Below are 22,481 nucleotides of genomic sequence, written 5' to 3' on the forward strand. Positions count from 1 at the left end.
AGGTTAAATAATTTAAAACCTAATAAAGCAAATGAGCGGGAAAAAATTAGGTTAAGTTGCTGCAGACGTAACAAAATTAATAAATAAGGATGTACGGAGTTGATCATTTTGCCGACTTGCTGTCCTGAAAATTATACTACTATAGTTGCTAAATTAACTTCCTCCACTATGGTACAAAATGTATTGGTTTGAAACGCATTATTTTTATAAAAAGTTTTATTAACAGCTTATTCCTATTACCATGTTCAAGGAAGTGTGGACGCAATGATTTTGAAAATTGCTCTGTTCCAATTTTCTAGCATATTTGGAGTTTGTTATGGGTCTTTTTCAATGATTCGGGATGTTGGCTCTTCTGATTTTGGATCGATTGAAAGCAGCATGAGGGAATATATACAAAGGTATTTTGGTGTTAATCTAAAACAGCAAATCTAACACTCAAAATTAGATCAATAAACACACATAAAATCCCAAATATTGAAGGAGATTGGAGAGTCCAATTGATTGGAGATAAGAGTTAACGGTTTTAAATATGATGGTTGGGTTTAACATAGCCCTACAAAACCGATTATGATACTATCTTAGAAATCGTGGTTGAGCTAAACACAATCCTACAAAATCGGCTTTGTGGAGTTATGTTAGGCTCAACCACCATTTATAAAATGTTATCAAAGCTCTATCAAGATCTATTGAGCCACTTGCTATAAGGTTTGCGTCATCCGGCAAAAGATAGCCTAAACATGTGTTTATATGTGGAGGTAATCCTCATCTCACAAGTTGTTTTTGTGGGATTCTGTTAGGTTTAACCATGATTTCCTAAGATGATATCAAAATTTATCGATCGGGCCACCGACCATTTATATACACGCACCAAGCCCAAGAGTGATGGCGTGAGGGGTGTATTGAGAAAAACTCAAGTCTCACATCAGATAGATATAACTCTTGATGAGAGTTTATAAAGATGAGACACTCCTCACCTTATAAGCCGATTTTGTAAAGATGAGTTAGGCTATTGAGAAAAACTCAAGTCTCACATAAGATAGATATGACTCTTGATGAGAGTTTATAAAGATGAGACACTCCTCACCTTATATGCCGATTTTGTAAAGATGAGTTAGACTCGAAATTTCAACAAAAGAATTCAAGATATTTAATAATAGCGTATCAAACTAGCTTTGCTTATGTAGAAGGAGAAAATAATAACTTCACAACTATTAACTAAAATACTCAATTTTTCTATCATATCAAACTATTGATCGCAATAATTCATCACAAATGTATTTTGCCAAAAATACCAATTTGTATCAAGACCCTTTCACATTTAGGACATGCCCACTAATACCTAACCAAATCCTTCAAAGAAACTAATGTCTAACTAAGAAGCCAATGAATTTCTCAAGGTCCCACACTCAATTTGTGACAACAAATTTCGTTGATATGTTTATGCGTGGGGTGACTAATTTCTCAACTCTCCCCTCATTATGCAGCATGGCATTAAGTTCCCATACAAAGATGAAGAGACAAAGAGGCCAATGCCAGTAAAGACCATTTTCCATTTCCAACTGAAGGGTCCCTTTTCGTTATTATGGATTTGAAATTCCTACCCATGCATGTGAAAGCTAGATTATAATTGCCACTAAGATGTGCCATACATGTGCGATGTGTTTTGGAATAATTTAATAGGACCTCCGGATTTTTTCAATTGTCGGGGTTTTTTTTTAAATCTACTTTTTTTTTGGGTTAAATATGTGTTTATACTTTGATCCTTTTCAATTTTTTATTTTAGTTCCGTGAGAAAATTATTTTAGTTCCGTTAAAAATAAATTTTAACTTTTTATCCTCCAATAATTTTTCGTCCATTTTTTTTTATCTTTTGCTTTTGAGTCAGAACATAAGTTGTATCCTTCATATGTTTAACGAGTTTATGTAAAAAATGTGTAGAATATTCTAAGAATCTATCCTAAATAAAATTAGAATATATTTTGATGAAACATGACTTAAAAATGAAATTTTAAGTCCAAAAAGATTCCTTCAAAAAAAAAAAGTCCAAAAAGATAAAAAATCATATTCAATTCATCATTTGTTAAAATAATTTTGTTAAGTTTTGACTCTAAATTTGACATTGAAGTTTCAGGGAAATCATGGCAAGTTTTTGGAGACTGTGGCACAATTTGTGTTGCGAAGCTCGAAGTGAGCCATTGGAAATATCGTGGTACGAAGAGAAGACACCGTGACACAATTTAAGGATAACGTTCAGATTGTATTGTGTACGAATGTGAAATTGTGGCACTATGGAAGTACATCGTGGCACGATTGGACTAGATTTGAAACACTATTTAAGCACCTTTTGACCCTTTTCTTGAGTGAGCTTGAGAATCTCATGGAAACCAAAGGAGGAAACTTTTAAGGAGCTTAGAAACTAAAGGTTAAGGGCCTTTGGGTGAGATTCAAATGTTCCAAATGTGAATCTTGGAGAATCAAAAGAGGAGGCTCTTGGGAAAGGGTTGATACCTTTTGAGGAGTGATTCATGGGGTTGAAAAACACATGAATAGAGAGTCATTTGAGAGCAACTTGGATGAGTCTTAGGAGACCAAAAGAGAATATCTTTAAGAAATCAAAGGATAAATGTTAGATTCAAGTGTTGGGAAGCACCTTGGGTTAGTGAAATAATCGAGTTTCTTGTTCATGGGAAGAAATTGAGAAAATGGTATAAATTAGGTTTGTTCTTTGAGAGCTAAGCTAATTTATTGTAACTATTTTGTAACTCTTTCTAAAGAACTCATTGATAGTGAAGTGAATATATCTTTTTCCCCTAGAGTAGGTAATTGTTGGATCGACATGGATAAACAATTTTTTTGGTGTTGTTCTCTTTCTCTACTCTCTTTATCTTATTTATTCTTTGGTTCATTTGTGGTTTTGTTTTACACTTGTTTGCTGGATTAGCTCTAGATCTTTTGTTGTTGCTTGTGGTTATTTTGGTTAATTGTTGTCATTGATATTTGTCCCACACATCTAAATTTCATTGATGTGAAATTTATAGTTATCGAATTCACAACAATTGGCGTCCACCGTGGGGCAGGGGGAGAAGTTTCTTAAGTGACCACCATGGTTACCAAAGGTTACATCTTGGAGATGGAATCAAGTTTCAATGAAAGTTTATGGAAGCATTGAAGGGTAAAGTGGTAATGCCGAGAAACCTATCATAATCAAAGAAGATAAAGTGTTAAGAGTGGAGGTCATGATGGTGATATCGTGGCGATGATGCGTGTGTTTCCAAAGGTCAAGTTCAGTTTGGAGAGCCAGAGGTAACAATACTCATGTTCAACCTTGGAGGTGGAGTTGTAATGTGAAATGCATAGCGTATGTACACATTTGGATTTTAAGGTGGAGAAAGCTCATCTTGAGGTAGAGTTGATGACACTAAAATGGTTTAACTTTGGAGACCTTGGGTACTATACTCTAGTGGTGAGCAAGGAATTCTTCAAGAGGACAGAAGGCATTCCAGGGTTTGAAGAATGTGTGGAACGACTTGTGGAATTTCCTGAAAATACCATGGGTAATTGGAGGCAAGTGAATTTTCAAGAGGATAGATTTGATCACTCCGAAGAGTTAAAGAGGTTATGGTGTAGACTTGTGGAACTACCTAAAAATCCTAGTGTAGCTAGATGCAAGGATCTTCAAGAGGGCAGAAGGTATTCCAAGGTTTAAAGAGGTAAAGGTGAAAGTTTGTTGGACTACAAAGTGTAATTGGATGCAAGGAGAAAAAAAATCAAACTTGGAAGCTTGTGAGACTACCGAGGGTGGTTAGAGGCAAGTGGAGGTCGTTCTATAGATCATGGTTCAAGCAAGGTTCTGTAGATCAACTTGAAAGCTTGATAATCTCATAGAAACCAAAGGAGGAAAATTTTAGGGACCTTAGAAACTAAAGGTTTAAGATCTTTGGGTGAGAATCAGAGGTTCCAAATGTGAATCTTGGAGAACCAAAATAGGGGGCTCTTGGAAAATGGTTAGTGCCTTTTAGGGAGACATTCATGGAGTTCGGAAACACATGAGTAGAGAGTCATTAGTGAGCAACTTGGGTGAGTCTTGGGAGACCAAAAGTGAAGATTCTTAGGAAATCAAAGGCTAAGGGTTGGTTCTCTTTTGGAGTTAGATTTTAGAGTTAGAAAACAATTGGAAACACATTGGGTTAGTGAAATCATTGAACCTTTTGTTCATGGGAAGAGATTGAGAAAATGGTAGAAATTAGGTTTGTTCTTGAAGAGTTTGTTGAAGCTAATTTCTTGTAACGCTTTTGTATCTCTTTGTAAAGAACTCATTGATAGTGAAGTGGAGAGAAAACTCTTCCCCAGAGTACGTCATTGTTGGACCGACCTGAGTAAACAATTTTTTTGGTGTTGTTCTCTTTTTCTACCCTCTTTATCTTGTTTATTCTTTGGTTCGTTTGTGGTTTTGTTTTACACTTGGTTGCTAGATTATATCAAGATCTGTTGTTAGTGATTGTAATTTTGTAAAAATATATTTGGTAGAAACATTACATTAATATTGTCAATTTTCAATTAATATCTTTAAACATTTTAAAATATTACTAATATAATTATTTTTTTTTATTTTCGCAATGTTATGTGACCCTAAAAAAATAAATAAGAATTAAGAATTAATGGGGCTACCTAGCTAATCTTGTATGGAAAACGGAGATACAGGTAGCACTTGGGTGACATTGTGGTTGGTGACATTGACCAACCACAATGTCACAAGTGGCTTTCTTATCTCTCTTTCCCAATGTTTTTTTTTGTTTTTTGTACACTTGTGACATTGTAGTTGATCAATGTCACCGATGTCACCAACAACAATATCACCCCAAGTAAGTTTTTGTTTTCTATTAATATCTCAAATTTTGTTATTAGTTCTTCTAAAAAATTTAGCATGTTTTGACTCATTTCCCGTTACAATTTTTACCATCTTTTTAGTTAACTCATGTATAATTTTCATTTTTTGTAACAAGTTAAAATGAAATATACTAATCACCAAAAAAGTCTACTCCTAAACACAAGGTGTGCCAAGAAGAAGCAAATAGTTCAGATACAAAAAACAGATAACCAATGTTCATTAAAGACAAAGGTGTTAATAAAAAGAAAACAAAGCAATGCAATTAACCAATGTCCAAACAATCAAATGGACGCTGCCACCAACCAGCACACTCAAAAGATACAAATGCAACATTATGCTTCATCCACCATAAAGACACATATTTGACCTTATTGAGCAACTGTGATATCGACTTCTCTTTTTGGTTAAAGACTATGTCATTATGTTCTTTCCAAATAACTCACAGAAGTAAACCAAATTAAGTGCAAAAATAATCTTCTCGCTTTCGAACTACTTGTCAAAATAGCATATTGAACGAAGTGATCTGAGATAGAACGAGGATCTCTTGAATAAAACCCCAACCAACCACGAACCATATACTAAAGAGAACCAAAATTGGTATCCAAGCTAATGAGCGACTAATCTAATGGATCCAACCCTGTCGTTCACTCACAGAAAGCCCATTAAATTGACATTAGGAAAAATCAATCTCAAGATATCGAGAGAAATACATTTCAAGATCTCAAGTCGATAGACCAACCTAAATGAGATTAGAATGTACAACTAAATATATAAATTATTTGAGACAGATATTTTTTCACAAACCAACTAATTATTATGGAGATAGTAGTGGGATGTTGGATGAAAAGAAACCGGTGTCATGTCATGGGATTGGAGTTGTATTATTAAGTGAGAGAGTATAAAATGAAGATATTATTGGATGAGATGAATATCAATTAGGAGGATTATGATTTGTACATAATGGAGATGGAGATTCAAGAAACAATATGTCCGAAGATTGATAGATAAACACGTATACATAAAATTGAATAAGAGATTTACTTATACAAATTTAATATCCAACTTTTGTTTACAGCCTTTCCTTATATATGTGAACATGAAAATAGATTGTGATCTGTGAGGAGTTGAGATTCAAGAAAAAGATATCTAAAATTTCAATAATTGAAGAAGTAATGATATCTCTATGAAAAGACATTTGATTGCGGATTCAATTAATTAATGTCCACACAATTGTTTAAAACCTTCCACACAATTGTTTAAAACCTTCTTCAAGTTTGTTTTAAAGAGTGAATACTTCTTAGAAAATTTGTAAAACATGAATTAAAGTAACTTTTAGTCTTTGAAAAAAGAAATTAGAACAATTTATTCGATACCCTCTTTATACTTTACGGCAAAAAAGATGGGCTTCTTGTTTTTTTGTTCTTCTTATTACGCTAACAAATGTTTATCTTTTTCAATAACAACAATAATTTAACAAATATAATATAAATCCTTATCATTTTTAATATCACCAACAATATAACATTAATATAAGAAAATTTGTTTAAGGGTAAAATTGCAATTATAAAAAATTCAGCCCAAAATCTCTATCCTCTTCATATGTATTATTTGATAATATTCAAATGTTAACAAGAATGTTTTGATCACATCTAAGTGCTTCCAATTTGCAGGATTGGTTAAGGAAGGTAGAGGGGGGCGAAGACTAAAAGCTATGGCGATCAAAATCTGCTCCGGCGAAGGAAAGGAGAAAGGATGAGGCTGCGAAGGAGGTTCTAGTGGGTGGTACAGAGGTGTTGGAGCGGGTGGAAGAGGTAGTAGAGAAAGGGGGGGCGGGTGGAGGGTTCAGAAGAAGGTCGAAAGAAGGTCTATGTGACATTGTCGTCAGGTATTCGTTTTATGACGGGGGACTGGGAGTTAGAGGTTTCGGATTTCTCGGAGGGAGGGGCACATAGTAAGGAAGAAAAGGAGCTAGAGACGTCACATTTAATAGCTATTTAAAATGAGGCCGGGATATCACACCATGGAGGATGGTCAAACTAAGCAAAAGATAGTTGGATCGGAAGTATTTGATGCTTGCAATAAGGTCGAAAGGGAGAGAGTTGCACATGATCAATGATAGTGTCGTGTGGTTTGAGGGGTCGAATAAAGAGAAGAAAATAAAGGACTTGGTCTCTCATCAAAAGGTGGAGTTTATGGCATCCAAGAAACAAAAATGGAGGTGATTTCGAATTCTTCCTTTATGAAGTAAGGTAAATTCAAGGCTAAACTTTACTTTCATAGGTGAAGGGTATGTTAGAGTTTGTTTGGATTGGGGGCTGCATAGTAGAAAATGTTTTGTTGAAAATGTTTATGCTAAAGGGGATATGGAGGCTAAAAAAAGGTTGTGGGAGAGGCTTGTGGAGGTGAGGCGAAAGTTAGGAGAGGGTGTGTAGTGTGTGGATGGAGATTTCAATTCGATTTGCAGAAGGGAAGAAAGAAGGGGGGGGGGGGGGGTGAATGTTGGTCTGTCATCAATACAAATAGCCAAGATGAATTTTTTCAATCATTTTCTAGAGGTAGTGGAATGGGTGAACATTGATATCTTGGGCCTTGATTTTACTTGGTATCATTCGAATGGAGTGACAATGAGTCGGATTGATATGATGCTTATTTCGGAAGAGTGGTCAACGTATTTGGAGGGGCGTTCTCCTTAGGCTCTACCAAGAGACGTGTCGAATCATTGTCCTTTGATTCTTAGAAGTGGAGGTTAGGATTGGGGTCCGAGACCATTTCGGTTTAATAATTTTTGGTTGCAAAACCGTAATTTTAAGGAGGTGTTAGAGGAGGCTTGGAGGGATAATAATGCAAGTGGTTGGATGGCTATGTGTTGGTGGTTAACGAGGTGGTGGACTTAGCAAAGAGGACAAACAACAAATGTTTGATTTTTAAAATGAATTTTAAAAAAGCATATGACTCGGTTGAATGGTCTTTTTTGGAGTACATGTTGGGTAGAGTTGGGTTTCATGAACAATGGATCACTTGGATGAAGGCGTGTGTGTGTGTGGTGGGCGTATGTCGATTCTTGTGAATGAGAGTCCAAATAGAGGAAAATAATATTCAAAGAGGACGTAAGCAAGGTGATCCGTTGGCTCCTTTCTTGCTTCGCCTTGTGGCAGAAGGTTTTAGTGGTTTAATGAGGAATGCGGTTAACCGAAATTTATTTAGAGGTTTAGAGGTAGGTCGGAATGATTTGGTTATTTCCCATCTTCAATATGTGAATGACACCCTTTGTATAGGGAAGGCATCGGTTGAAAATCTTTGGACCTTAAAAGCTTTGCTTAGAGGTTTGGAAATGGTATCCGGATTGAAGATCAACTTTTTAAAAAGTTGTTTGATTTTGATAAATGTGTCAAGAGTTGGAGGGAGGTGGTAATGGTCAAATATGGTGATAACATTACTAAGTTGTTGGACGGTGGTTGAGGGGTTGTACCATATTATTCTTCTAGATGGTGGAAGGAGGTAATGGGTTTGGAAAAGATAATAGAAGGAAATTGGTTTAATAGAGTTAAGTAGAACGGTGGGGAATGAATATAATACTAGCTTTTGGAACAATATTTGGGTGGGTGATGTCTCTCTCGTGTTAGGTTCCCTCGTTGTTATTCTATTTCCACTCAAAAGGATGGTAAATTAAGGGAGATGTGGGTGAGCAGGGACAGATCCAGAAATTTCAATATGTGGGGTCAATATCGTTTATTATTTAAATAAAAATATATAAATTCAAAACCAATATAATGATGGGTTAAATATGTTTTTAGTCTCCCTACAAAATCATGAGCTTTCAAATCTAATTCTATTTGAATTTTAATGATAATTTCTTGGTAAAGAAAATTTAGGGTGAGAGAATATGGTGTTCTAGTCCAAGGCGATGAAATTTTAATGATAGTTTCAATCCTCCATAATATTGCAGTCTGTAGAATAGCTCCTATTTTGAAAACTTTTTACAAAAAACATATTTTTAGTCCTCAAAATAGTCCCCTTATATTATGAAAATAGAGACTCAAACTGAATAAAAAAATTTAGACACTAAACTTTAAAAACTCATAATTTTATAAAGACTAAAAATATATTTAACCTTAAATGATAACATTATTACCATTAAACAAAAAATTGGAGGTAACAAAAAATATATCATTTGTTAACGAATACCCCAATTGGAGCATGATTTTTTATTGGAGCATTTACTTTTTATTTTAAAAACTAAAACACATACCCCAATTTTTGTTGTAATGCAAGATGAGTGGGATAGTAGTAATTTGTTAACGAATATTATGTTCTTAGTTTATATGTATGCAATATTTCAATTCATCATTTCCTGAAAAAATACATGCTATTTCGTTTATGTTATATATATATATATATATATATATATATATATATATATATATATATATATATATATATATATATATATATATTAAGTGGTTATTCTTAAAAAAAAACTGTAATAAATGTTATGCGGGGTCAACACAACATTTTAAGCGGGGTCATCAAATGAAAATATCACATTTTTTGTTATAAAAAAACAATGGAGTGGGGGCAGTTGACCCCTATTAGTTTGGTGTGGATCCGTGCTTGGGGTAAGTGTGGGTTTGAATTGGAATTGGGACCTTATTTGTCATAGAAACCTTTTTGTTTGGGAAGAGGAGTTAGTTACCAACCTTATGGTTAGGCTTGGGGATTGGAGGATGTCTCATGAGGATGGGTTGAAGTGAAGATTGGAAGATGATGGAGTTTTTTCGCTAAGCTCAATGTACAAGGTGTTGGAGGGGTTTTTAATTTTAGAAGATGGTTTGAATCCGATGGAGGAAAAAGTGTTTGGCTACCTTTAGAAATGCTCGACCCCATCAAAAGTTGTGGCTTTTTCTTGGAAATTTCTTTGTGATCAGATTTCTACTAGGAGGAATCTTGCCATTCGAAATTTATTGGATCCGAAAAGTTCGACCAATTGTGTCTTTTTGATGCTTCGGTAGAATCTTCAACGCATCTTTTCTTGCATTGTAGTGTATTTTCTAGGATTTGAAGGAAAATCATGGATTTGCTTCGGTTTAACTTTCTAATCCCTCATAATTTGTGTGTTCACCTTGAATGTTGGAGTGGGGAAGCGAGAGGAAAGAAGCTGCGGAAAGAGTTTTAGTTAGTTCGGCATGCAATTATTTAGGTAATATGGAAAGCTAGAAAAGCAAGGAATTTTTAAAACCGTATAAGATGTGGAGGGGATGGACGAAGAGATTAAGGTGTTGTCTTGGAGATGGGTGTTGACAACATTGAAAGTTTCGCCTTGTCTATTTTATGAGTGAAATTGGGATCCTGGAGATTAGTTTAAAGGGGGGAGGGACTGTTTTGAGGCTTGCTCTCTGGTTTCACACGGTTGTGTTGTTATTTGTCCCCTAGGCTGCTGTTCTGCTTTTTTAAAAGTGCTGCTGTCTTAGGGGGTGCTGGGAGTATTTTTCTGCCTAGGCCTTTTCTGCTATCTGGCCTGTGAGGGAAGTCTTTGCTGTTTTGTGAGGCCCGTTTCTGTTTTATTGGGGGGTTTTCTGGTCTGCTGTTTGTGCCCCCTTTATTTTTCTTCTAGTTTTTGGTGGCTTTATGGTTGGGATGTTCCGCCTATATACGACACCTATTTTTTATTGTGTATTGTTGTGTTGCTGGCCTTTGCGATTCTTGAGCAGGTTATGCGTAGTAAAATTTGTTGTTTAAAAAAAATATTGTTCCTATTGTAGTGGAATATTTCCTATTTTAATGAGATTTAATTATTTTAATTAAAATTTAAAATAATATTATTAAAAGATAAAATAGTTTATATGAAGGGTAAAATAGGTAATTGAAAAGTCATCCCAAACTCATATATTTTAAGTCTATTTTCTTTATATATAGTATATATTCAGCACCTAAAAAACAAAGTATATATTTAGTTGATGAAGAATACATAGAGTAAGGATAAGAAAGCGAAAATAAAATTTTATTTAGTATCTGGTACAAGATAAATTGAAGAAAAATATGATAGAATAGAAATATGTGTATTTATAACATGACATAAATAGATTACCCAAAAGAAAATAAATAAATATTTTTAACCAAAAACTTATATGATAAAAATAAGTTAAAGAATTATTTCGTTATTATCATTAATGAAAATTACAAAATAAAAAAAATATAAATATAAATAACTATCAAACAACTTTTTTATGAAAGGAATCAATCAATGAAATTTTTAAATATTTTTATGCATAGTCCACTTCGATATATATTGTCCCTTCGAATTGGGAGTGGTCTTTGAACCACAGTCCCATTGGTTTCTTCCTTCCGAAGTTAGACGGATGGTAGTATCATACTTGAGTGGTCACGGTAGATAGTGTCACATTTTCGAGTGGTTTCATTGTCATATTTGAGTGGTTTTTGTACCATATTGAGGGTCATGTATTTCTAGAACAAATATTATATTCAGCAGGACTCGAATACAGTTGTAGCTAGACTGTTTTATCTTAGAGACGCTGTTGTTAATGGTCTACTTGCAAAATTTTAGGTAGTGTCAAGAAAGGTCTTACGGAGAACGACCTAGTCCGCAACCCTTACTAGTAATATCTTCACTCGATGAAAATCTTTTCTAAATCCAAAAGCAACATAATATTCAATGGAAGGTTGGAAATTTGGTGAAGGTGATTGATAGATAATATCAAAAGAATGGCATGGATCTCGTTTGAGTATACAGATAGAAGGAAAAACAACTTAAATTTTTTCGGAGTGTGTAGAATTGCCCAATGTCATATACTCATGTATGCAAAGTGCTTGGAATTTAACTTTATGTCCCCGTAATCTGAATCTGCGTTTATATTTCCTATGATTGGAAGCCCTTTCAGTGATTGGTGGAACATTGTTGTACTGTTGTTTCAGTGAAGTGCAGTGTCACGGTTTCTATTAGCAGATTTAGCATCATGTAATTTTAGATAGCAGGTTTTAGTAATTGAATTGATCTTAATAAACTTTTCTGCTATACATATTGCAGAATCTGGTATTACCTTGGGACTTAGTAATTTGTTTCCTAGCTCTTGGCATATCTATACACAATTACACATGTTGTGTTTACCTATTCCCATCATAAAATTTTCTCTTGTAAGAAAAAAAAACACCAAAATATTAATTAAAATTTGTTTTTAATAGTCTCGTGTACATTCAATTTGTGAATAATATTTTTTTTACTAAAATATTATTTGTTATATAACCAGACAAATTTTTACTTAATTTTTTTTTTTTTTTTTTTTGTGGTGGGCGGGGTTCGAACCCCGGACCTTGCATATTTTATGTGTATTGTCCATACCAACTGAGTTAAGCTCACGAGAACTTACTTAAATTTAATTAATAGTGAGAAAAAAATGTTGTTAAAAAAGTGAGAAAAAAATGTGTCACAAATACGGGGGTTCATAAAGTAAGTCTAATATCATAAAAATAAAATTAAATATAAAAAAATAAACCAACATACATATTTTAACATAGAATGCCATAATAATTTCATTACACAAAAACTCAAACACTTCTTATCAAAACATTCTTAATAAACCAAAGCAGCTTAAAACCCTAATTAGGACAATTTCCATTGAACAAAAGCAAAGCACTCAACTACAAAAATAAGGAAAATGATTATGCACCCTTAAATCAAACCTACACAATGTTCTCTGAAGGTGGCTTGTCTGCTGTTAATTCTGAAGTTGGTTTGTCTGCTATTGTCTCTGAAGCTGGCTTGTATGCTGATCTAAGAAAGTTATAGGCAAGTGCACCAGCTATGGCTCCAATAATTGGACCAACAATATATATCCACAATCCTTTGTAAATATGTATTACAATTGCAGGACCAATACTTCTTGCTGGATTCATAGATGCTCCTGATACAGGCCCAGCAATGAAAAGATTCAATGTTAAAGTCATTCCAACTGCAATACTTGCCGAGTCATCGACCGCTCTATCATCTGTAGTAACAGCTGAAATGACAAACATTAAGAGAAAACTGATAATGATTTCCAACACTAAAGATTGACCATTTGATCCGACCGGTACTGTTCCGAAATAAGATTCGGGTGTGATATCAAACATTAGAGATAATGTTACACTTGCAAGTGTAGACCCAAGTAATTGAGCAACAATGTACAAAGGAGCCTCTTTAATCGTGATGCGACGAAAGATAGCCCAGGTGATTGTAACAGCAGGGTTGAAGAGGCCTCCAGAGATATGACCAACGGAGTAACACATGACTGTTACAATCAACCCCCAAGTGATACAAATCCCTGGAAAAGTGATAGAGCCATGTATCTTATTTATTGCTACAGCACCACAACCAGCAAACACTAGAAAATATGTGCCAATAACTTCTGCAGTCACCTTTTGTATCAAGGTTATTACACGCCTTGATGAACAACAATGTTTCAAGAGGGAATTGTTTCCTTGATGTTTTATTGCCATTGATGCTATTTTCTCAACTCACATGTAGTTGGAGAGATAGGTGCATTATATATAAAAGTTTGGATGTTATAAAAAGTATCCAAGCTAAATCAAAATATCGTAAAAGCCTATATGAAAACAAAATAGGTCATTTGGAGGGAGTGATATAAGAGATAAGGTGATGTCTATGTTCGACTACTCTACCAACATTCATTATTAATCATTTTGTCAAAAAATAAAAAATAAATTCATTATAAATTATATATAATCAATTCTTTCTTTTTTGTTGGTAATATCATTATAGCCATTTCTACACATTTATCGTTAAAATATAGATATTTTTATTTATTTTGTGTGAAGCTCGTTTTTTCTTTCTTTCTAACTTCAAGTTTATTTAATTCAAAAATGATTTCGTGCACTAATTTCTAATGAAAATGCTAATTCCATCAAAACTAATTTTCAAGAAAACATCACGAGCGTGCATTTGTAATTGTAGTGGGACCCTTTCTCATTTTCACTCCATCCATGTTTTTCGTAAATGAAAGATTAAAAAGGATCCAACGGTTGTTAATGGTTCGCTATGCTTCCGTGAGGATGCTTTTCGCTGAATATAGGTTTCATACCTTGATGTATGCTACTTTTAAAGTCTTAAATTCGATTCTTTTGATATCAATTGCAATGAAGATAAATATGTAAAACTTATATATATATTTCAAACAAATTTATTATTCCAACAATTTTTTAATACATATGAATTTTTGCTAGAAATTCTATTAGAAGGAAGGGACGGAGGAGTATCTTTTTATAAATATAGTGATAGCGACAAGGTGGGTAAAGTAAAAGGATTGAAAATGAAGACAGTGAGTGAAATTGTGAAGAGTTATTCTTCATGGGATTGATGTTTTTTTTGCTTATGTACCGTTTTACTTTTCAACAAAGCTTATGTACGGGTATTTTGCTTTCTAAATTAGCTAATACTCCTTTTTTTTGTTATGAATAATATTAATATGATGTAGATGTCTATTTTCCTTAAACCTTCTATATCCCTTAACTATTATGACTAAATGACTTTATTCATACTTATTGATATTTAGTCTCTTAACTCTTCATGTACTTGTAAGTTAACACTTTTGTATCCTATAAATATGTTCTACATTGCTTATAATATAAAGAACAAACTTGAGAAGTACTACAATATACTCTCTTGTTCTCTCTTGATCTCTTTCTCCTTATTCTTCTATATCATACAATATTTTGTGATACTATTGATTAATTTCATAACACGTTATGAGCACGAAGCTCTGACCAACTGAGATTTTGGAAGAATTTGCATTGCGTCCCCGAAGAATTATAAACAAGAAATTATTGTTTTTGATAATTTTGAAGAACGTGAGTGATATAATTCACGAAGAATTAAAAAAAAAAGAGTAAAGCATCCTTGAAGGATTGCAAACAATCAAATTTTTATCATGGTTTATGAAGGTTTGTGACCCTTTTAAAATTAAACATGTAACTTAAAATTGATTCTCAAGTTGTAACTTAAATTTTTTTATCATGGTTTAAGAAGAAGAAGAAGAAGAACATTGAAGATCCTAGTACTTCAAATGTTCCTAGTACTACGATAATATTCTCATTGGAATATTCCTAGTACTTCAAATGTTCATAGTCCTAGATGAACATTGAAGATCCTTTTTGACATTAATCTTGTAAATCATGTAATTGTTTGATTGATCCATGTCAATGTACTTTACTGGACATTTATTCATGTCACGTGTGCCTTACATGTTCTTGATAATGTTCATGAACTTCTAGGCTTCTATTAGAACAACCTTCTGAACTTTGCTTGAACATTTTGAACTATGAGCACCTTTATGAACTCAGAGTTAGTTCATAAAGCCAAATATCCTTTGATTTCTTTTATCTTGGTTTGATTTAAACCTTGTTTCTGTCTTAGTTAAACACTCAAGAGCACATGTTAAATACCAAGAAATTAATCAAAGTCCATTAACTCCTTAATCATCAAAGTTTATTATCTTTAAAATTAATTAGAGATTTTGCCTCAACAGTATAGAAATATTGTTTATGCATCAAAGTCCATTAACTGTTTATCTTTGTTTTAATTAAGTTTATGGAAATATTGTTTTCTTGGCTTCTTACGGTCTATTGTTTATTTACCAATTTTGAATTGATTTAGATTTTGAGCAACACTTTTTGTCTTCTTGGATATGGATATTAGTGCTACTTTCTAAATTGTGGTGTTTTATGTTCTAAAATTAATTTAGAGAAAAATATTACATTAGATGTTATTCTAATGATCGATAATTGTATCTAAAGATGAAATATATTTCTTTTTATGCTGGAGTTTTTATACATTAGGAGCTGTTACAATTACCATCATTAGTAGCATGTTAAAATATCCATAATTGTTCATATGATATACTTGTAACCGTTTCTTTATTTTATGAGCATAATCAGATCATTTGACATCATTTGATGTATTGATCATTGCATTATACCTGTGAGTATACTTCCTATGTGTAAACAAAAGAAGAACTAAAATATAACATTGAAGCGTCCTTGGAAAATTGCTCAAACAATGAAGATCTTTTATGATATAGTTCTTCAAGAACTATTTTTTTCTTGTGATATTAATGCATCCTCGAAGGATTGCTAGAGGAATGGATATTTTTTTTGTATCATTGTTTATAAAGATTTGAAATATAGTTCTAGAAGAACTAAATCATTTGGTCACAATTGAAATATATAAGATCTATTTGATCTTAGTATAAATTCAATTGAAAGAATTGAAGAAAAAAATATTCGTCTCTTGAACGTGTTCCTGAAGTGGCAAAATTTAGAAAATAATATCAAGAAATTTTTGAAAGATAAATCACATTTGTGATTGAACATAAGAGTAGTCATTGATTAAAAAGATGAAGTCTCACATGATTAATTGAACTTTATTTTTAGATTGTATCATCCATACTATTTGTTTCGTATAATTTGTGCTCTGCCTATTTTTTTTTTGGGTAGAATGCTCCACATAATTTCTTTTCTAATGAAATAGTAGGTAATGTGCTTATGAGTTTGATATTATTGCTACTTTTGAAACAATTAAGATTTACGAACTATATTGTTTTGAAAAGGGATTCTTGTTAGTTGACCGAATAACTATAAATTATATTTTATTATTGACAACTCAAGAGAACTTTTTGTGTTTGTATAAGTGAGGAATGAGAGCTATATTTATAGGTGAGGAGGTTGATGAAAATGGAAAACTAGTTTAATGGATTTTGATGGGGATTTGAATGGTGTTTAATGGTGAATTTTGAAAGAGGAATGTGAAAGTTGACACTTGAATTGGCCACCGAAGATGGCACAGCTGAGAAAAAAGTTTCGAACCCCTGGACACTATTTTTTTTGGACTGATAAAATAAACAAAAAAACAAATGGAAAAAATCAAATAAATAATAAAAGGAAAGAGTGAAAAATAAAATAAAATAAAAAATAAATGATGATAAAAATAAAAATAAAATAAAATAAAAAAGATTAAAAAGAAATAAAAAAGGTGGGCCCAAAGACAAACCAAAATGAGTTATTCTAAAATAGCTCTTTGCCGAAATTTTCCTTGAAAAGTCAAGGAATATTCCGGGTCAAAAGAATAGCTAAAAGTATGATCTTAGGTCAAAAATTGGGGTATGACAATGTGGATGTCCATTTTTCCTAGACCTTCTATATCGCTTAACTACTATGACTAAATGGCTTTATTCATACATACAGATATTTAGTCTCTTGACTCTTCATGTACTTTTAAGTTACAACTTTTGTATCCTATAAATAGAACATGCATTGCTTGTAAAGAACACACTTGAAAAGTAATACAATATACTCTCTTGTTCTCTATTTATCTCTTTCTCCTTATTTTTCTATATCATACAATATTTTGTAATACTATTGATTAATTTCATAACATTTTTGTTTTTTTAGATTTATTAAATAATTGGTGTATGTGAAATATAATATAGTCTATATACGTTACTTATTTAATGAATTTACAAAAGCAAAGGTTGTTTATAAATATTACCAAAGATTATTGTGGAAGAAAAGTTGTGAGAGAGAGAGACGGAGAGGGAGAGGGAGAGAGGATGGTAGTTTGCATCATGTGAGAAATGTGTGGTTATGCCATTGTGTTCAGTAAATGAACGAGTCAAAAAATTATCAAAAATTAACTCAAAAAGTATTTCTTACGTAGACCATTATCATTGTCAAAGTATGGAATTACACATCTAATTTATTTAGAGAACATATGCATAAATTTTTAATTGGATTTGTATCTCATCAAAAAAGCTAGATCGAAAGGTGAGTGTCCAAACACATTTATACATCCAAAACACTTAAATTTGGGCAATACGTGACTTCAAACAAACTTCAAACATCTTCAATATTCACACTCACGTCTAGTGTGGGCCTGAATCCATTTTTCACATTGCAATGTCTCTAATATCGAGTTCGGGTATGCTCCATTTAGGCTAAGCTCAATTTACTCCATTTAGGGTTTGGATGCAAGACATGTGGCAAAAAAATATCTAACGATTGAGATTTTAAATTAAAAAACAATAAAAGGTTGTTGTGATATGAGAGAAAAAGGGAACATGATTTTGTTTGTTATTATTTACTCCATTTAGGGTTTGGATGCAACACATGTGACAAAAAAATATCTAACGATTGAGATTTTAAATTAAAAAACAATAAAAGGTTGTTGTGATATGAGAGAAAAAGGGAACATGATTTTGTTTGTTATTATTATGTATTTTTATTAAACAAATATTTGTTTTTTAATTTAAAATCTCAACCGTTAGATATTTTTTTGCCACATGTCTTGCATCCAAACGCTAAATGGAATAAATGGAGCTTAGCTTAAATGGAGCATACCCGAACTCCTAATATCATATTAAATGGACTTAAATCTCATCTTAAAAGTTAATTGAAAGAGTGAAAGTGTCTAAACACATTTACTCCCTCCGTCCCTATATGTAAGCATCATTTACCTCTAATAAAAGGGTGCTTAGATATAGAGACGGATGAAGTATATATTAATATATTCAACTTCTCGAAATATGAGCAATGATAAACTTGAAAGAAACTCCAAACAACTTCAATAATATCATGGAAACCGTTGGCATTGCTATCTTATCAGAATCATGGGAACCGTTTAGTGAAAATATAAATCACGATCGAAAACTGATTGCATACTTTTCTTGTCATAGTTTTTTTTATAGGGGTGTTTTATTTTCTCTTGTTATAGTTATTGTTATTACAAATATGGTAATTTTTGGATAATAAAATAATTTTCAAATATTAAATTCAAGAGTTTGTAATAGTAGTAAAAAGACAATCCATGGATTCAGAGGTTCCGAGTTTGAGCTCTCTAATGTCTTTGTAAATGATTTTTAAATTCTAAGGTTTTTTCAGTACTGAGATGAGGCAACATTCTCACTCTAAATTTTTATTATAAAAAACAAATAATGTCAAATACTTGTTAATGTTGAAGTAATACACTAATACACATATTAAACCTCTAATTTATACTCTCTTTATATGTCAAAACTATTATATATATTTTTAATGGAAAATGTTATTATGTTAATTGTTATGTTATTATTTTTCTCTTTGTTAGAAGTTTAACCATGGGTCTTTAACTCCTCAACAAAATTATATTCTCCCTAGTTCACAATAAATGTCACTTTATAGGAAAGATAAAAAATCATTTTAAAATGAATATAACTCTCAATTTTTAATGTATAATTAATTATTTTTTTACAAATGTATTATCTTATTAATACTATGTAGATTCCTCCCAAAACATTATATTCCACTATCCAAGGGCGAAGCTACGTTGTAGAGAGGGATAGCTTTGGCTACCGCAAAAGTTATATTTTTATTTGTATTAATAAGTGTATTATATGTTTCGCTACCTCAATAAAATATTTTTAACTACATCAAATAAGTTTATCTGTGCGAAGTTAAGAGAAATAAAACAATCAAAAGATTACCTTTTGCTTAAAAGATGTATTGTCTTATTTTGACATTTTTTATATCTTAAGCAACTTAAAAGAGAATATTATTAGCAAATAAAAATTGTAAAGATAAAACTAAAAATTAAAATTACTTTGATGTTTATATTGTAAAAATAGACAAAGCCAATTATAGATGAATTTGACCCTTTGAAGTGTTCTTCAACTCATTTTTTTTAATAAAAAGCAATTCTTATTTTTTTTGTTACTTTAATTTACATTTTATATAAGTAAAATGATTGTGATTTTTTTTATGAATTAAATTTAATATATTAATCTTAAAAAATTCTTCTTATATTTTGCCATCCCGTATAAAATTGGCTAGCTCCACTGCTGCCACTATCACTTATTATGTGGAAAAAAAAAAACATCTATAGTTGGTATTGTTTGTTTATCAAAATGTCATATTTTTCGACAACTTAACTATATTTCCTAATTTATGTGTAAAAATCTTAAGAGACATTTATTTTTAAACGTGCAAATAAAATAATTCTAAATAAAAAAAAAATCTCAACCCGACCTAATATATCCTCCTAGTCAAGCTCAAAATTAGCAAAGTCCCCTTTCCTTTACAAAGAGAAGGCTTCAAATTTGATTTGTTTTACATTTCTTCTTGTTTTACATATAGTAGTTGTCCACATATCCCATATCTTATTGTGGTCGAGAAAATCTTCAATAATAGCATAATCATTGTATTAAATTTTTGTCCTTTTTCAGTGGGATGAGTTTGGACCATGAAAACGGAATTGCTCTGTCTGGGTCCACTTAGCAAAAATTAGACTGTGTATTTTTTATTTTATTTTTTGAAGGAAAAATCAGACTATGTGTTGTTCTTATCAGTTGTATTTAAGAGGAGAAAAAGAAATATCGCTGGCAAATTATGCAGTGACACGAAAAACACTGTTCCCTTAGTTGTCTGAAAAGACATATGCATAACTTCCTTGTTTTTGGATGTACGACTTCAATTTTTATATCCTTTTTCTAGAATTTTCTTCTTCTTAATTTAAACAAAAATTTAAAGCTCTTGTTAATTTCGACCGACATGATATAAACCAGATTTGGTTAAATTAATGATATGGTGTTAAATTAGTGCTTTGTTATTTGTTTTTTCTTATAAATTGGTTAAGATAAAATTGAGTTGCTCAAGATTCAATAAAACAAAATTGTTTAAGATTTTTTTGACATGTAAATTAAAAAAATTAAAGTCATATTTTATACAAAAAATTCATACACTTGCTTAAACTTTCATTCTCTATCTTATATAAATTGAATTCTAAGAATTGAAAAATAGATAATAATGGATTGCTTCAAGTTACAAAACTTTACGTACGAATAAAGTTCGATTGAGATGGAAGAACCATCTTGTGTTCTCAATAGTTAATCGGCAAAAATTAATCATCGTTAAACAGGGCCGTCTTAACAAATTTGTTGGCCCTGGTTTAGATTTGAAGGGGTGAAAAAAAAAATTAAATTTTGGGCCCGAAAAAACTAAATAAAACACTATAAAAAAAATTTTTAATAAAAAAATCTCTGGTGGGAGTTGAACCCACACCATCAGACTCCATCATAAATGCACACGCCACTGAAGCACTTCGATCTACTTGAAATGTTTTCGCATTATATCTATATAAATATTAATTAAGTGCCTTACAATTTTAAAAAAAATGTTTTTGGGCCCCAAAAAAATCGAGGCCCAGTGCCATAGCCCGGCCTCGACAGGCTATGGGCCGGCCCTGTTGTTAAATAACGTTGGAAACTTTATACCTATAAGGTAAAAAATAAATAGATCAACAATAATATTTTATTTATTATCAAATGTTATATAAAATATGGAAAAATTATTTTGCTAAGATGTTTCATAATATCAAAGACGTTTTAGAAAATGGACCTACCTCTACCTGGCAGACAACATTTCAAAATCATTTTCAATACATGATCTTGTGGTTGCTGCAGCCATGTGAACAAACAATCCTAATATTACATCACTACAATTATGCATGACAATTTTATCTGCACATGATTGAGTTCATCTGATCAAATCCGCCCCAATCTTAAGAGAGAAATATCGATATAATTGGGTGTGGGCGTGAGTGACTTTCACCCAAACTTCGAAGTCAGGAGCTGAGGGGGTGTTTTCTGTCTCTATTGGGTTTTTTCCAAGAAAAAAAAAAACTTTGACATTTTAATATTTTGAAGAGTATTTTTTTGACAAAATTTTGAAGAGTATTTTTTAAATGATTTGTTTACAAAATTAAAAGAATTTACTTTTTCATATCATATGTATTTATAATATATCTGCTGGTATATAATATATATATATATATATATATATATATATATATATATATATATATATATATACACACATATATATATATATATCCAAAATGAAAAATTGAATGAATTATTATTGATATTTCAATTATTATTTTTTCAAAAACGTTCATTTTCGAGTTCACGTACAATAAGACTGTTTCATGCATGGCCTTCCCTTAGGAATAAAATTTACAACGCTGCCATACAGTTTTTTATTTTTAAGAAAGAACAAAAATTGATAAGACATCTTGTGAAAAACTCTTGATCACAATAATTCAAATAGATATGCCAAAATAACAAACTTACTGCCTAAAGACGCCAATATTTTTTCAAGGCCCCACCATCTTAATTCCGACATAAATTTTGTTGATGTATTCATACGTGGGGTTAATACTTACTAACCACTCCTTATTGGCCAGCACGATATTATGAAGTCTGCATGCATAGTTGCCCAGACAAAGGTGGCCAATGAAAGCAAACCCCATTTTTATTTTCCAGTTGAAGGGATCTTTTGGTTACTCCGTGATGTACTCTTCTAAAACAAGGGGCATGTAACAAATACTCTAAGAATATTACTTAAGAATTAAAGCAAAGAAATAATTGATACAGAAGTTTTATATAGAAAAGGTTCTTTTATAAAATTTCAAACGTTTAATGCATCATTTTCAATAATTTTTTTCCCTTTAGACTTCTTAACTAATATTATTAGATATTTGTTACCATTTCTCTTAAAA

The 22,481-nt window shown here is 31.8% G+C and overlaps 1 pseudogene across 1 annotated transcript; it reads right to left on the bottom strand.

Moving 5' to 3' along the window:
• Positions 1-12,391: 12,391 nt before the first annotated feature.
• LOC146935228 (putative aquaporin NIP-type pseudogene) lies at positions 12,392-13,537 on the bottom strand (annotated as a pseudogene). The gene has a single exon (XR_015030157.1). The product of XR_015030157.1 is annotated as a putative aquaporin NIP-type pseudogene (transcript).
• Between the last annotated feature and the right edge of the window lie 8,944 nt (positions 13,538-22,481).

This window comes from Medicago sativa, chromosome 3, assembly GCF_051527215.1.
Source record: "Medicago sativa cultivar Bolivia chromosome 3, Bolivia_mono, whole genome shotgun sequence".
Lineage (NCBI taxonomy): Eukaryota > Viridiplantae > Streptophyta > Magnoliopsida > Fabales > Fabaceae > Medicago > Medicago sativa.